The 17,077-nt window shown below is 38.0% G+C and overlaps 1 protein-coding gene and 1 long non-coding RNA gene across 5 annotated transcripts in view; both read left to right on the forward strand.

The window, feature by feature from the left end:
- The window catches only part of COL15A1 (collagen type XV alpha 1 chain), a 114,636-nt gene that overhangs the window by 17,219 nt on the left and 80,340 nt on the right, over positions 1 to 17,077 (forward strand). The window lies entirely within an intron of this gene.
- On the forward strand, positions 4 to 450 carry LOC128813855 (uncharacterized). The gene is made up of 2 exons (XR_008439200.1): positions 4 to 124; positions 258 to 450. It is a non-coding gene; the product is annotated as an uncharacterized LOC128813855 (long non-coding RNA).

Raw genomic sequence — 17,077 nt, forward strand, 5'->3', positions numbered from 1 at the left:
CCTATTACCATCTGAGTAACAGTTGCATCTGGACAGTTTTCCTTATCTCCTGTTAATAGGCCCATCAATGTCTCGCCTCATGACTCAGAGATAACACTCTCCAAGAGCCAGTTCTGTTTAACAGGTGATTAAGAACACACCTTGTGACTCAAAATAACATCAGCCCATTGTGAGATGCTCCACCCAGGGGGAGAAGCTAGGCATTCCCACCTGGATAAATCCAGGAATTTCTAGACAGAAAGGCAGCCTTTCCACAGGTTTCCAAGAAGACACAGCAACCACATCTGCCACTCCAAGAGGACTGCAGCCACTCCAATTTGGACTGCTACCAGCACGCTGGCCAAAGCGGGTGTCAGGTTGTATTCTGACTTTGCCAGTGGTCTTCCTTTTGTATCATTGTGTGTATTTTTGTCTTTTGTTTTCCCTTTTCCCAATAAATTGTATTTCTGACTTGGAGTCTCTCACTGGTTTTGCTTTCAAACCAGAACATGATCCTACAAAGCAGCACTGGCAATGTTATCCTCTCCTGTGTACACTGTTACTCCATTCCACCCTGATATAACACTGGATTGCAGTCTGTGTTAGAAGGGTTTGTACTCTATGGCCAAGGAAGAAGTATCTGGTTTTATTATCTTCAGCAGTTCTGGTGTCAGCATCGAATGGATGGGAATGAAAAACAAACATTTTAGATACATAAATGATGTAATTATTTCAGGAGGTTACTTTTATTCTTTAGTAATATATTTCTACATTATTTACTTATTTCACTGTCATTAGAAAACAATATGTTGTGAAATGTGTGCATGGAGAGTATATTAAATAAGCACAAAATTCTGACTGCTTCTAAATATGATTTGCAAAATCTGTGCTTAAAAATCTGAGAGTAATTAAATGTGATTCTAAAACAAATAGTTTTACTCCTCACAGCCTCTTATAAGAGCCTTATAGCATGCTGGGGACAAATGAAGTGGCACTTCACAAAAAAATATTTAGAACATGGCAGTGGCTCCTTTTTTTAACAGATCTACACCTAGAAAAACATCTTTCACAAACTGTGAAGCAAGATTGCTGTAAATCAAACAGTAACTCCATTTATCAGTGTAAGGAATGGAAGAAATTCCTATGGAATGTAGGAAACTCTAGAAAGAGAAAGGTAGCTACTGGAGCACTTCGTACAAAACAAACAGTCAAGCAATGTGTGCTTTGAAAATAATTCAATTTTCTTGCAATCATGATTTGGATCTGATGTTGATTGAGGCATTTAACATTTAGATGATGTGTATACGAGACGATACTTTGCTGGGCTTCTTTTTTTAAGCTAAAACACATTTTGTCATAAGTGAATCTGATTCAAAAGCTAAACAATAAATTTCCATCCATTTTTACCATCAAAATGAAAACCAAGAAATTAATTTTATAACTGGTTGTCAGGAGCATGGCTACCATAAATATGTATGATGAAATTAGAAAGACATGAATAAAAAAGTGAAGTAAGATTATGTTTCGGTGTCCAGTTAACTTTCTTCCTCTTTCAGATTGGTATCCTCTTGGAAACTAAATAGAAAAATGTGACAAATTTTCAATAGTAATTTCAATTTACCTTTTCCTGGCTCTAAATTGTCAAAAGTTGAAACTAAATGTGTTCTGTAAAGCACTGGTTTTTTTCTGTAGTGGAGAATGTTTAGTTCACTGAAGAGAATTTACTCTGGGAAGTATAATAATGGAGTAATGCATTCACTGTAAAAATCTCCTGTGGATTTGGTTATATTTCAGTTTCCAACAGAAAAGAAATTGAAAGAAAAGACTGAAAATCTGTCAGCCAAGTAGAATACTTTCAGCAGTCAGGACCCAATCCTCTGAAAGAGCTGAAGGAGTTATAATTTCACCTAGAAGTAGGCTGCGGAATTGGACAACACAGGAATATACAAATTTAAATAATAATTTGAAACACATTTGAACATTAAGCTCATTAACTGAGCTCAAGACTCAATCCCATCATATTGGCTTTATAGTACCAGCAAGGAGACAAACAATTCCTGGCAAACTGCAAAGGCAGACTCTACAAAGCTAAACTGGAAATTTCTGCCTTAAAATTAGGTGACGAGGATATTTTTATACAATTACAGAAACCCTGGAATCTAAATTTATTGTATTGTTAAACCATGCCAGAATTATAAACCAAAGATGTTTGGCATGGATTTATATTTTATTTTACAATGAGATAATTTATATCAATGCATCTATTAAAATAATTATTTCTGTATAATAAGAATTGTGTTGCACTGATTTCATCAATTAAAAAAGGCTAATTAAAAAAAAGTTGTGAAGCAAACGCAAAATGTGAAGCAAACACATGAAAATAATGACAGTCCACAAAGTATTTCCAATCCCTTTTGAGGGATTTTCTTTGGCCTGAACAAAATCTCCTTTTCACTCAAAAATGGCACAGTCAGATAATTTTATTGGTGATTATAGTAAGCAAATGCTGCAGTCCTGTTAGCTGTTAGCGACCCAACAGTAAAATAAATTTTCAAAGGGAAGTGTGTTTTTTTCCCAGTTGTCTGTGGAGGTTATGTGCTTTGTTTTTCACTTTTCAGCATATTATTTCTCTGCCTTGTGTCCACTATTTGTGGTTGGGTTGAGGTTTTTTTCAGGAGAGAAAACCACAACCATTCCTACTTGAAGAGCTCCACATCTTCATGTTTGTTGCATTTGGGTGTAGGAAACATGCCAGAGAATTAGGCTTTTGTTTTTATTCTCTTCCAGTGCTGGACTGCAAATACAAGGACCCATTTCAGACTTGTCTGAATGGAAATGAATGAGCAATAAATATCTGATCTTTAGTCTGGAATATCTATAGCTGCCACATAGGCAAAACTGGATCAAGCAGCATAAGGCCCTGCTGTTAGCAAACACTTCACCAACTGCTTCTAAACTAGACTGAGCAGGTCTTGTTAAAAAAGAAATAAAATCTGCTACCACTTACAGTTTTTATGTTTATGTGAATTCCAGTGTGGTTGCATAATTTGAATTAATTTGTCACACTTCCATGTTTTGTTTCATGTAGTCTCATAAAGAAATTTTTTATCATTATATAGTGACAACTAGATAAGTTAATTTTTTATAAAAGTATATTTTTATGTAGAAACCTATCTATACACACATGCACCTCAGCAGCTTTGATCAACAAGAGAGTTTAGGCTTGTAGGCTTTTGGTGCATCACCTGCTATCATGGCTAACTACCTGAGCAGTCTGGCTTTCTGCACAGTAAGATTTATTCAGTCTTTGGTTTTTAGACAATTTCTCCTTAGTGGCACATTATGTTAAATAATATAATAATTATGTTAATAAAGTGATACTTCCAAGTGGGAAGTCAATCAGTGGGTCTTTTCACTATGAAAAGCATTGAAAGTAAAGGACAAAAAAAAATGGGGAAAATAAATACTTTATAGTCCATTTATAGGTTGTATAGGTTGAAGGGGACCTCTGGAAGTCATCTGGTCTAGTCTCACCTGCTACCCAGGATCATGTCCAGACCATTTTTTAATATCTTCAAGGAAGGAGATTCCATAAACTCCCTGCATAACCTGTGTCAGTGCTTATTCATCCTCAGGGTGAGAAAGGGTTCCCTCATGCTAAGAAGGTTTCTTGTGTTTCAGTTTATGCTCATCACCTCTTTTCCAGTCCATGAGCACCACTGAAAAGAGTTTGGCTCCATCCTCTTTCCATCCTCGCTTCATGTTTTTATATAAATTAGTAAGATTAGTAAGATAAGTCAGATCTGTGTGTCAGATCACTGGCACTTCTTTGACAAAGTTGCCTCTAATAGCTACAAATATAAGAGACTTCAAAGGATCTAAGCTCTCTTTTCTCCAGCCACATTTCCTCTGGAAAACATATGTGTGAGTGTGTGTAAAAATATGTATGCATATTAAGAAGCTCTGTCAGGTTCTTTATGGCTCATTCTTCCTTTGCTTACAAGGAGTTCTTTTCTACAACCTGAAGTCTTTGACACTGTGATCAAACCAGTGGATGACGGTACCACTTTCTCCAAAAGTGTTTATGAAGAAAAGTCATAAAAGGAAGGGCAATGGTGAAAACGTCCATTCTTTTATACCTACATGTATTATGTTGCCATTCAAATACAGCACTACTTCATAAGAAGATTGTTTGTTAGTAGCAGATCTGCCATTAACTGTGTTTCTAAGTAGATATTACTTTTTGTAATTAACAGCAGTTACTATTAACCACCAAAAATTGCCAAGTAAGATAGATGTAATAAAGATATTGGCAGTATTTCTGGCATTTCTTTTGAACAGTGTTTTTCCTGCTGATCAGAATGTGTATCTTTCTGTTTGTCGTCTTTCAGTCTGGCACAGAACCTCTGCTGGGACACAGTTCTAGATATCTACTAAGTGGTTTTTAAAACTTGTCTTTATTTTCTGGCCTACCAGAATTCACTAGGTTACTTCAGGTCACTGCAGATGTCCAGATTCCAGGTATGAGAGTGTAGCCAGATACATTAATATCTGTGTGACTTTGTGTGGTCATGTAATAGAACCACAAAATTTCAGTTGCAGAAAGAGACATCCTGTCAGATCCAAGATAAACCTCTTGCCCAGTTGAGTCTGAAGTCCTGTATTTGCATTTTATAAGCCAAAATAATTTTGTGATTATTTTCCTTACTTCAAAATAACAGAAAAGCCCCTACATATGACCTCACAGGCTGTATCAGCTAGTTCCTTGGTGTTGCTCCAAAGCAAGCAATGCAGGATAGACCACTGGGAGCTGATGTGGCTCAAAAGGAAGTTAATCCATATGGAAAAGTTCTTGGGGATGGATCTTTCAATTTCTGCATTGCAAATTTCAATGTTCTGTTTATACTCCCTGCATTCGGCTGCCGTGATCATGCCAAATTGTAATTTATGTTTCCATGGAACATACTTAGCATATTAACAAGAGGGTGATGATTAAATAAGAAAGTGATGAAATAACTGATGCATACAAGTTTGGCTTTGCCCAACCATATGTTTCCACACTTGCAGTCTCAGTTTGGGTATTAAGAGTAGCTGTTGTATTATGTAAAATTGTCATTGCTCTACTAAAAGCAACAGAACTACCATGATTCATCCCATGTGAAAATTACTTACACTTCTTTGGGTTTTTTGACTGTATGTACAGAGCTTCTGAGAGTCAAAAAACTAGTTAACAGCCATATCTTTTCTTCAATTTTCATAATTGTTTCAGGTTTAACCTACTACAGCATGATTCTGCTCTTCCTTGGATGCTTTTTATTACTGCTGCATTTTGTGCATAGAGTAACACGTACAGAGAAGGTCAAAGCTCACTGAATGTAAGCTGAAGTCCTAATGTTCAGCTTCCAGGGAATTAACCTGAACATATTGAGGTTTTTGTCGACAGGATTTGTGACCTATGGGTGCCAGAAGAACAGGTTATCTCTATGATTTCAGAGCAGTCAGGTTAATTGCCACATGCCCAGAAATGTGTACGTTGGTATTACTATTCAATGACTAGACTAGTTTGCAAAAAAAACCAAAAAAAAAACCAAAAAAAACCCAAAAAAAAAACCACAAAAAAAAAACCCACCAAAAAACCCAAAAAAAACCCCCAAACAAACAAACAAAAAAAACATATAAGATTAATATTCTTTTCAAAGACTGATGAGGGGGAGGATAGTTAGATCCTGTTCACCTTAAATTTTCTTGATAGGTCTGCAAATGTAAGTAGAGAATGGGAGACAGAGAGGGGAGGTTTGGAGGGTTACTGTGACAATTTTGTTGACAAGAATGTTGACAGACTCAGAAGAGACTGAAGACTTTGGTGCCTGTTGGCTTTTACTGCTCACAGGTCTGGCAGTATGTGCCACATGTGCCAGAGAACAAGATTAAGCTGCGGTATGTTCACAGGGAAAAGGGCAACAGCACTGCCTATAAGATTTATCATAAAGCTTGCAGTTGGAAAAATGCCTCCTGAAGCTGCAGCTCAGCACATCAGATGGCATGTCTTTGTCCAGTGGTTTTGCCAAGAAGCTGCTAAACAAAGAATAAAGATGAGGTGGTATTTGACTAAATAGGGAATGTTGGAGAAGGAAGGTGATTCCAGCTGATGGTGGAAGAAAAAGGAGGTGAGAGCAGACAGCTGAACGGTCTAGGGAACTCACTGCTCGGAACATCGAAAACACAGCCTTTAGGCTGCATGATGCTATAATTTCCACTACCTGGAGACTTCTGTTGGAGTCTGACCCATCAAAAAGGCATGCTTTAATTCGGACCTAATGAAAATTTTATGCAACATAGTTGTCCTATTACTAACATACAGCTGTGCTTATCATGAGTGAAATTGGTGAAACCAGAGTCTTAAAATACAAATGAGGGCTCAGACAGTGAAAGTATAGAGCAAAGCATACAATCAAACAAAAAAAAAAGCCAATAGCATTGTGGTTTGTTGCTTATTAAGTGAGTTTCTTCTTTTGACTCTCTGAATCTTTGGTTCAAACGAGCATTAAGAAAAACACAATAAATTCTAAGAACATCACTCTTTTTATTCTTGTCACAGCACTAGTGGCCTTGAGAAAGTAACCTTTGAAATTTAAGCCAAAAGAACAACATTTTGTGTCAATCAGCGTTTTAAAAGCAGAAGGCAAATATGCCAACACATTTTAAATGGATTTATAAATATTGGAAGCAGATGTAAATCAGCTATATTCTCCAAGTTAGGGACAACATGCAGTTGAGACTTCTCTGGGAAAGGCTTTCAACTGTATATCAAGTATCAAGACCTAAGAATTACTGCTGTATGCTACTTTTATCTCTTTCTCTATTTTCAGCTCTTGTCTCAAATAACATTTGAGTGAACTAAAAATATAGTACTTACCCAGAATAAGACTTCATCTATTCTCTAAATACTCTGGAGGAAATAAAATTATTTTTGGCCATGCATATTTAAAACATAATATATTCTCTGTGTGATTGAAAAGTAAGTTCATTTTTCCCCTTTGTTCATACAGCTTTAAATCCTGAATAAAATATAACAGATGTTTCAGTTATTCTAGACAGAAGCTATTGATTAATTCACATTGTATACAAGCAGTGGAGAACTGTTCATGCGGGCAATAAGCTGCACAGACATCAGAATTAGTTCAATAATTCGGCATGATAGTAGAGCTCTTAAAATTAACGTTACCAAGCTGGAAAATATATTATCTTCTACTTCACTTTGAATCAGTGTTCTTATGTTTAATTGTGATCTGGCAAACTGCTCTCTTTGATTTAGTCGTCAGGCAGTGATCAATGATCTTACAGCTAGATAACTCAAGATTTGGTACACATATGTGTACATAAAAGATCTTATTTACATGCTAGAGCCTGATTAAAACAGTGAACTGCATTGCTGAAAGATCTGATCAATGGGGCTGTTCCAATGTTGCCACACTGCTCCTGCCATATTTCCTTGGGAATAGCATAAGAGAAATGCAGTTTTGAATCAGGGTGAAAGGTTGTTTCATCTCTCTCAAGTTTCTCAAGCCCCTGGTTGAGACTGCATTTTGGGTCATGTGATGATAGGTAGACAAGGATGGAGTGAAAAGGGGGAATACATGCCTGAAAATGCAGCTACCCTATAAGGAAAGACTTCTGGTCATCATCTAGGTAGAATAACACATTTCACTTTCTGCATGATGCCTTTTTGGAAAAAAGTCATCAGTTTATTGGTGTTCCATGGTAGTATGTCAGTGAAAATAAAAAAATACTATAAATCTTGTTTGTAGAACTCATTGACACTTTTTGAACTATTTGACAGAGACAGCAATGAGTAGGTCTATATCTGAGGATTTTATCTGAACTTCTAGAATTTCTAGTTGTGAAGAAAATCCCAAAAACATGGATAGTGTAATGTATGAGGCTGTGCACATTTAAAGCTGGATGAAAGTAAAGCCGCTGCACTGCATTCTCCATCTGTATGAAGGGGATAAAATATCCAGCATGTAACTTTTACTTCATTTGTCTACTAAAGAAAACTTCTATATTCTTCTTCATGAAGATAGCAATTCTTCTAAAAGAAACTTGGCAAAATATTTGTTTACGAAGTCAGGCAGCTGAAACCAGATTTGCTTAGTTTACTGTTGCATGGGACCGTGTATGAGGTCCCTAGTGGGAAATCTGTGGTTAGCAAGTAGTAAAATTAGTTACTCCACTGAGCTGAAAAAAAGAACCCATTATATTTGCGTTTAAGAGGATGTCTGTAGGCAGGTATTACAGTGATGCTTTGAGTTTAATTTGGTTTCACTAGGAACTAATGTATATATTATTGCAGCACATTATTGCAGTGCAATGATTTCTGAGTCTGCTTTGAGCCTGTACTTCTGTGCACCAAATTTGACAAAGATAGAGGCCTGATGGCCATTAAATCCTTACAAACCTCATGGATCAGGAACAGACTAAGGGTGGGAAACATACTTTTGTTTCCACTTAGAGAGGGACTGTTTGGAAAAACAACATATTTGCATAAGATGCCTTAAATGCTGGAAAAGCTTTAGTGAGTGCTTACCCTTTCCTGGCAACAGAATCCAATCATAACACACAATTCTAGGAACTTATATCAAGTAATCACTGTAAAACCAGAAGGTATTTCAATTAGGACTTTAGCCAGGATTTCAACCTAGAGCTTTTTGATTAGAGATGACATCTTTATGATATCTTCTTTAAAATCAATCAGCTTTTTTAAAAATTCAGTGCATTCACTGGGCAAAGGCAAAAAAACAGGAGCATAATAGAAGCATATGTGATTTCTACTGAGATATAAAAGTACTGTAACACAGCTCTTAGGAAATTATATTCTTGGGGAAAAGGAAGATGGAAAAAGAAGGACTATGTTGGCTAGATTTTATTTCTACATTTTTACTGGTGCATTCATACTCTAAAAGCATTTAGCTGTCAGAAATATTAATGTTCAACACAAGACATACTTCTAGTATTTACTGTTCCCATATCATCTACCTCACAATCTTTTCTTAACTTCTCTGAATCTTGTTTTTTTATAAATCAAATCTAATAGCTACTAAATCAAATAGTGTAAAGGATACATGAGAATATACTTATAAAAAGAAATTGTAACTATCAGGTGCATGAATTTAAGAACATGAAATGGATGCTCCTGGAAGACAATAGAAGTCCTCCTAAGGACTTGAAAATGAATATTAGTAACAAAATATCATCTTCTGTTGCTTAACATAAGAGGATGGATAGCTTAGTCATCTGAGAGAGACACACAATCCACCAGATCTCAAAGTGCTATGGAAGAGTGAAGGATGCATAAAAAATCCTCTATTTTTTGTTACCTTACTGGATTTACAGCCCTTAATTTTTAAAAATAAAAAACAACAATAACAAAACCCCAAAACAACAAAGACCAAAAAAAGAAGTCCAAGACATAACCTCAATTAATGCAATATTTATATTTTTCTGTTCTCATCTAGTCAGAACTGGAACGAAGTGATTTTCTACTCTCAGCTTAGCTGTGTGATGAAGGTCTTATAATGCTGTCCCTATAGGTCTGATGGTGTGTTATAAATGTATCAGCCTCCATCACACAGAGACCATGACAGACAGTAGAAGAAGCTACAAAAATATCTATCTGTTTCTTTCACAAAATATCTATTTGTTTCTTTCATGTTCCACTCAAAAACTCCCGCAGGCACCCTTTCCAGCCATACTAGGATAATGCTTGTCCTTGGGTGTTCTTGGGTAGGGTCTGCTTGCAAGATCAAACTGTACACAGCATACAAAGTTGGCCTGAAGGCTCACTGAACATACAGACTTTTACTGCTGTGATGAAACAGATGTCCTGACAGTGGCATGGGCAGGGAGCATGACATCTGTCTTCTTACACAGGCGCTGACTATGTACATGATTGTCAGGAGCAGGGTTTCCTGACAGGATAGAGTTTCTGGGTCATTCACAGTGTCAGAGGAAAAGCATGAAGGCATGATACTCATGGGAAACACTGGGAGAAAGCAGTGTTCAGGTCATTCAGGTGTGAGGAGCAAAGAAGCATTTCTGTCTGAAGGTTTCTAATTTTCATTGAGAAAACTGTAATTCACAAATCCCACCTGCCCATATCCTTCTTATGCCCCTGTTCTATGAACCTTGTAGTGGAGACAGGGTCTGGCAAAGACAGCAGGGGCAACTGCAGGAGCTCCTGATTAAGTGTTCTCTATCCTTGCTTCCCATTCAACCTCTTTATATGGGATGAGAATTTATATTCAAGTCAGTGTGCCAGACTATGCCAGTGTCTGTTTTTCCATATTTGGGCAGAGAGTCTCTGCTGGCATGTACAACTGTTAAATCTAAGAGCATCAGCTGCCTCTGCCAGAATTTTAAAAGTGAACTTCATAATCTTAGATATATAGATATATATTTTTTTTTTTTTTTTTTTTTTTTTTTTTGCAATGAGGATGTTGATAATTTTCTCCCCTAAAATTCAAGATAACAAAAAGAGAGAGGGAAAGAGAAAAGAAAAACAGCAATATATTCCCCCCCACCCCCAAGAAAATATACAGAAGAAGTACTTGTCTGATTTTCAAGGTCATTATGAAAGAAGAAGGGTAGCGTGACAATTCACATCTGCTTTGTTAGACACGTAATGGAAATTAAAGCATCCTAGCTTAGATGTTGTAAAAGAGCTTGCACAGCAGACACTGACATTGGTGATTCATAAGCAATGTTCTCCTCAGCCAAAGCTCCCGTCTGATTTATGAAGTGCTGTGTTGCTTCCTAGTGGTGAATTGCAAAAACTCCTGCTCTCCTGCAGTCATTAAGGGCTACTTGTCTCTTTAACTGGCAATCAGACTGCCCACATCACAGTTAAACAAGTGCATCACACACAGACTTTATTTCATAAAGTCAGTGTCCAACCTGGTCACAGGTGCCTGCTATTGAACAGCTGCAATATTCGATGCAGACTCTATAATTCTTACACAGGTTAGTTTTGTCGAGTTACCTTTAGGAGTCTGGATGCCCTAGCAAGTCTGGAAATCTTCTTCCATGAAGGGCTACTGTTCTATTTGCCTTTGCTTTTTCTGCTAATGCACATGGAATATATGGAATATATGCAACTGTAAAGAAAAATGTCTTGAAATCGATGGGCCTCGCACATCCCCAAAGGATTAGCATGAGAAAAGGGATCCCTTTCACAGGTAATTAAATGGCTCTGAAGGCTTCATAAGCAGAGTGTGAACATGACATGGTAAGAGTACAGCAAGTCCAGAGATGTGTCAGGGGGCTGCAAACTCCAAAAAAGGACTCTGAGTTTCCAGACAGTGGTTTCAATCTCTTGACCTGGTTAACAGCTCAGTTAGCTTTGCCTCACTACTGGAGTTGAATGGCTAAATATTTCCCACTTTTTCTTCTCATCTGTTTGTGAGGAAAGAAGGACAATGACTATTTAGTGTATATGCTGTATTTTTTATTATCTACTCCTGTGGCTCAAGGAAACCAGCGTGTTTAAAACATAGATTTTTGTCATTATAGGAGAACAGTTCATTGAGTACACATTAAAAAGCTTTGGGTTTATGTACAGAAAAAAACCGTGCCCAAAAATATATGGAAGGTCTTCTAGTAGAACAACTGACAAAACAAAGTAAGAAAAGTAGGAAAATAGTGAAGTATTATTTCAGGAAAAAACAGAGAAAAACAAAAACTGATTGTATGGAACACAGCATTGTGGTGTTGTTGGTGGTTATTTGGAAAGAACTGAAATGAAATATAGTTTCTCAAACAAGATAAAATGGGGGTTGGGGGGAACCCCCAAACAGTATTTTGTGCAAAATAGATGTCTATTTAATTAACTATATTTAAGCTCTTTCGCCCATTAGAGGGCAGAATTACAATGACGTAAAAGCAGGAGCTGGTGGAAAGAGTTGGAAAGCGGCTTTCTCAAAGGAGTGCCGGCCCTGCTCTGGCATGTGAGTACCCCAACTCCTGCTGGCTGCAGCCTGACTTCCAGGTGTGAAACACCACCAGAAAGTGCTTCTGAGGTTTCCTGAGGCATCTGGAAGGAAATGCTGCAGCCTTTAATACCAATATATTCTATCCATGGTTTCCAACAGTGTATTAATAGCAGCTAAAAATGTGTTTGTGCAGAGCCAATGCTGTTTTTCCTGATAGCAGCAATAATGCTGGCCTCTTCCATTTCATGCAGCACATCTGGTACTGTGTTACAATATTCCCCCTTTATTAAATTTTATTTTGTAGATGTATTTTCTCTGCTTAATGGTACTGCTATAAGTATTTCTTGTTAATTCAAAATAAAAGCACTTTGGCAGCAGGGAAGAAGTAATTCTCTTACTGCACGTCATAACTGCACTTGGTATAAAATAATGTTCTGTTACATTTACAGCATCTCTTTGAATGCAGAGTAGAGACAGTAGAGGCACTGCACCACTGAGACAGAGAGGGTTTATTTATGCTGCTGGAAAGGGAGCTTACAACCTGGACTTATGATTATTTGGACTGCAAGAGGACAGGGAAGCAAGGTCAGCTTGGCTCAAGTTTGCAGACAAAGAAGTGCCTGATCTTGGCTGTTCTGAGCCTGGACTGGTTATGAAAGCCTTCGTAGAATACTGCTTTTATCTCATTTCCTTAAAAGAACATGGAAAGGAGATGTCTGCAAGGCTCATGCAGCAGTGGACAGCAGTGAAATGAGGTGTTCTTGCACGGGATGAGAGTCAACAACCATGGAGTGAATGGACTTTCACAGACATGGGCCAGGAGCAGCTCCAATAAAAGTGTCTGAAGAGGAACAGGGGGAAACACTAGGTGAAGTTAAGCTAGAAACAAAGGCAAAATAATAATTTCATTTAAAAGCCAGCACCCATCCCACTCCCATCTGTGTGGAGCCACCCAAGCCCTCCCTTGAGTGAACTAAAGCCAGCTGTCATAGCCTTAGCAACAGGATGGTTGACTTCTTATAATTAGCAAATAGCAACCACTTGAGCATGTTATTCTGACCCTTATGTACCCAACATGGTTCATTAGCCTGGAGCAGAATTGGGCTAAATGTGGCAGCTGATTTACCTGAATAATTGTTAGCAGGCATTTCTAGCTAAAAACATAATAGAAAAAATAAATGGGACAATACTTAAAGTATCAGTTGAATGAATATTACTGCTAAAGTGTAAGTGGTTGGGGCCAAATACGACAAACATCTGTAACTTCAGTCTTTGCATTCATGTAGTTGAGATAGTCCAGCTCATGCATCTTCTCATAGCAAGGAAGACAACAGCAGTGTGTTTGTCTTGAAGTAGTGCAACTTGGGTTGGTCTGACCATACAACTGCCAATCATGTTCTTTTGCTCAAAGGACTTGTAAATTTTTTTTTTTTTTTTTTTTTTTTTTTTTTTTTTTTTTTTTTTTTTTTTTTTTGAGACTTGGAACATTGGAACTGCATATTTTAAAATTAGTCTGAGATGGGTAATTTTGTCTATGTCAGAGGTGAGGGCCTTGCCTTTGTACTCTGCTTCTATTTTCTAGTGGTGAAACCATGGATAAAAGTAGACTAATAAACAGCATCCTTATCTGTAACCCTGTAGCCTTTGACTCTGTTGTAGTAGTTTCCCAAAGTCTGTGTGAGAGTATGCTTTATGCCACCTTTGAAGCTAGTTTGTGTTGAAGTGTGGTGAACCAGCTAGAAACAGGGACTGTGGGTATTCCAAGTTGTATATGAGCTCTTGTAGACAACAGGAAACACAAATACCCTATTCCCAGTGAATAATCTCATGTTTTAAATGACTATTTGTAAGAAAATTCTGGATTCTAGTCATATTCCCAAAGTAGCTTTTAAAATAGCATCCTGATAGCATCTTCTCTAGAGAAGAGAAAGCTTCCAGGAGACTTTATAGCAAGTTTCAGTACCTAAAGGGGCCTACAAGAGAGCTGGAGAGGGACTTCCCAAGGACATGTAGTGGTCAGACACATAAACTGAAGTGTCGGTTTAGATTAGATGTTAGGAAGATGTTCCTTACTTACAAGGGTGGTGAGGCACTTGAACAGGTTGCCCAGAGTAGCTGTGGATGCCCCATCCCTGGAAGTGTTTAAGGTCAGGTTGGATGGGGCTCTGAGCAATCTAGTCCCTGCCCATGGCAGAGGGGCTGGAAATACTTGACTTTGAAGGTCCCTTCCAACCCAAAGAATTCTATGATTCTATTATGCATCTTGATCATCCAAGGGTTTTGCATCAGGCCTAGCACTGGGGCTACCCTGCTCCATGAGGGAAAACATGAGGAGGAGGCAACCAGGATGACCTAGCACCTGTGCACAGACCAGAGGCAGTGCTGTGGGTGCCAGAAATTGCATCTGAAAGAGGCTCCTAACCAAAACGTCACAGTGTAATAAGTTAAATTATATAAATATGGACCTTTCTCTGCCTCCATTCCCTTCTGTAACATATAAATATTGTGTTTGTGCCTCAACACCTACACAAATATAATAGGCCTCCAAGCAGGTGGGTTTTTTTCTTTCCTCTATTTAATCCCTTGTAAGCAGTGAAAAAGCATTTTGGATCCCAAAGATATGAAATTCCACCCTGCCTAAGTAATTACATAATAAAATTGAAATAAAAGGAAAAAACCCAACAACCTAACCCTTACTATTGTAGTCTGCAGTCTTGAAATACTCTATATACTGACTTACTGGATGATTTTTACAACATATTGGTGCTTCTCAAACGGTCCCTGAAGCTACTCAGTGGAAATGGCCACCTATCAGCATATTCTATAACAATTCCAACTATAAAATACACTAACAAATAGTAACAAATGTGAAGTATGAAGTGAAGTACAGCACAGCTCATAGCTCTAAATTATAAAAGTACCATCCCAATTTATGGGGTTATGCTGGTTGAGATAAAATATAGCTAATATTAAAGCTGCTTCTGTACTACAACTTCAGTGCCCCAGGTCTAGAAAGCATGGATAAAAATGGGACGAATTCTGGATGCTCACCAATATCCAGTGCCTTACTAGTGTTTGAAACAAAACTATTCTGATGCAACATAGTTCTCTGCTGGCTTACAGGTACTTAAAATAGCATAGCATTTACCTATTTATGTCAGGGAATAAGAGAGTATTTTTATTCTAACATTAATAAATAGAGTATTAGGGGGACATTAATTTTGTCAGACATAATTGAAAACCTGTGGCTGTAGGTCTGAATTCTGCTTTTAACTGTGTCTCTAGGTCCTCATAAATCCATTAAGAGCTGGATATGAGCTGTAAGTACAGAATTTGACTGGACACTTCTTGTTTCCTTTTGATTTTCTGCAGTGGTGTCCTAGGGTGACGGTATGGTGTTTGTATCCCAAATCGTGTGTTCTGTTTATGCCTGATATTATGTTCTGTGCCTTCAGGACTGACTCTGAAAGTGAAGGATTGTTTTGTCTTGTTATCAGCCGGCTCACCTCCCCCCATGCTCTGTGTCTAGGGGAGGCTTGGCTGGCTTGGCTTGCTTGCTTGCTTGCTTGCTTGCTGTCTTGCTTGCTTTTGCTTTTGCTTTTACTTATTAGTTAGTTTAGCTAGGCAGTCCAATTTTTACCCTGGACTGTTTCTTTTTCCCTTCTCTTTCCCTTTCCTGAATATCATCTGAACCTGCTCTGGACCCGGACCTGGGAAACATCAAGAAACACCAAGAGTCTGCATTTTGTGACCTGCAGCAGCCATCCCCAGCACCAGAGACTGATAGCTGGGCAACCACTCCCAGGAGAGACTTTCTGAATTTGTCACCTCTTCAGAACGGTGAAAGGGTTTTGTCATCTGGTTTGTTTTTTTTTTTTTTTTTTTTTTTTTATCGGGGAGTGTTTTTGCTTGTTAAATAAACAGGTTTTTTCCATTTCTCTCTGAGGAAACCTTCCCGAACCAGGTGGGGGAGGGGCCGTGGGGGGTTTGCTTTCTGGGGGCTCCTTCCAGAGGTCCTCTCACAAATTTTGCCCTAAACTAGGACAAGTGGGTAGGTGCAAGTTTCTACCCCAACCTCACTGAATTTCAGACTCTTCCTGGGCCTTCTGACTTATTTTATTGAAATGAAAATCCTGACTCTTTGCTGTCTTTTGCTGCCACCTTTTGCAAACATGTTTTGCTTGTCTCAGAGGCTAAAAGAGCTCATGTTTGGGGCTCTGTCTGTTACTGTTGGGTAAGTGACTGGGAAACTGCAACTAGACTGCAGCTCCACACATTGTGTGGGGAGAATGAATGGGGTCCTTTCCAGTCACCAAATCTTCCCTTGAGAATGGGAAATGTGAAACTACAGTTGTATTTATTGATTTCGCTCCTAGGATGCATCCTGCTGTCCAAGCCTGATTGTTGAACATCTTAGATTATGGATATTCTCAGTTCAGTCAGAGAGAAAAAGAGAGAGATTCTACCAGACTAAGCCTGGGAAAGAGTTGGAAAGGAATGTAAATAATTCACTATCTCTCTTGTTATTCACATTGTCTATACATACGTTCTGCCACCGTGCGTCATTCACTGCGTACCAATGGTGTGAGATGTTTTTACTTTAAGACCAATGAAATTAGTCTGCACGATGTTCTCTATAAAAAGAGCAATGTATTTGAAATAAATCAGTAGAGTTTTTCTTCTCGCCTTCTGAACTGGAGTTCATTGTTCCCGTCCTGCCTCAACAGCAACATTAGATATTGTCCATCTCCTTTCTTGGTCACTTTACCATGACTCTTTGGATGTAGCTTTGGTATCAGTGTACAATTCATATATTATCCTTCAAGATCATTAATTTCCTTACCTTCTTACCATTGTGTAATGGCTTATGTATTTTGTTTGTAGTGCAAGTTCCTTTATGTGTATGTATGTGTGAATAGAAAACATTACCCAATATTAGACTGACAATCAAAATATTGTTAGCTGTGTTTGGCCCTAAAATAAGTATATCCACTTTTTAAGCTATTGGGAAGGGGGGGGGGGGGGGGGAAATTCTATCTGGCAAAGCATTTAAAAGTGCCAAAGGGATTTCGTTTCAGGATGGGGAGCTAGTTTTTCTAAACAAAACATCT

The sequence above is a fragment of the Vidua macroura genome, chromosome 1 (genome assembly GCF_024509145.1).
Source record: "Vidua macroura isolate BioBank_ID:100142 chromosome 1, ASM2450914v1, whole genome shotgun sequence".
NCBI lineage: Eukaryota > Metazoa > Chordata > Aves > Passeriformes > Viduidae > Vidua > Vidua macroura.